Source organism: Eriocheir sinensis, chromosome 64 (assembly GCF_024679095.1).
Source record: "Eriocheir sinensis breed Jianghai 21 chromosome 64, ASM2467909v1, whole genome shotgun sequence".
Lineage (NCBI taxonomy): Eukaryota > Metazoa > Arthropoda > Malacostraca > Decapoda > Varunidae > Eriocheir > Eriocheir sinensis.
Window position 1 is genome coordinate 170,001 of NC_066572.1, and position 401 is coordinate 170,401.

Consider the following 401-nt stretch of genomic DNA (forward strand, 5'->3'; position numbering starts at 1 on the left):
GAGAAAGGAGGGAGGGAGGGAGGAAAGGGTGGTAAAGTTAGAGGTGATAATGGGTGCGAATTGCAATTAAGGGGAGAGAGTTTGTTTCAGGTGTGTGTGTGTGTGTGTGTGTGTGTGTGTGTGTGTGTGTGTGTGTGTGTGTGTGTGTGTGTGTGTGTTCTATTCTTTTTCTCTCTCCTCCTCTATTTTATTTTATTTTTCAGACCCCCTCGTTTTCTTTATTGCATTCTTTGTTTCTCCTCCTTCGTTTCCTTCTTTCGTTGTTCCTCCTTTCTTCTTTTTCTCTTTTATTCTTCGCTCTTCCTCTCCTTCGTTTTCTGTATCTCTTTCGTTTCCTTCTTTCGTTGTTCTTCCTTTCTTTTTCTTTCTTCCTTTCTTCATTTTTTCTTTCTCTTTCTGTA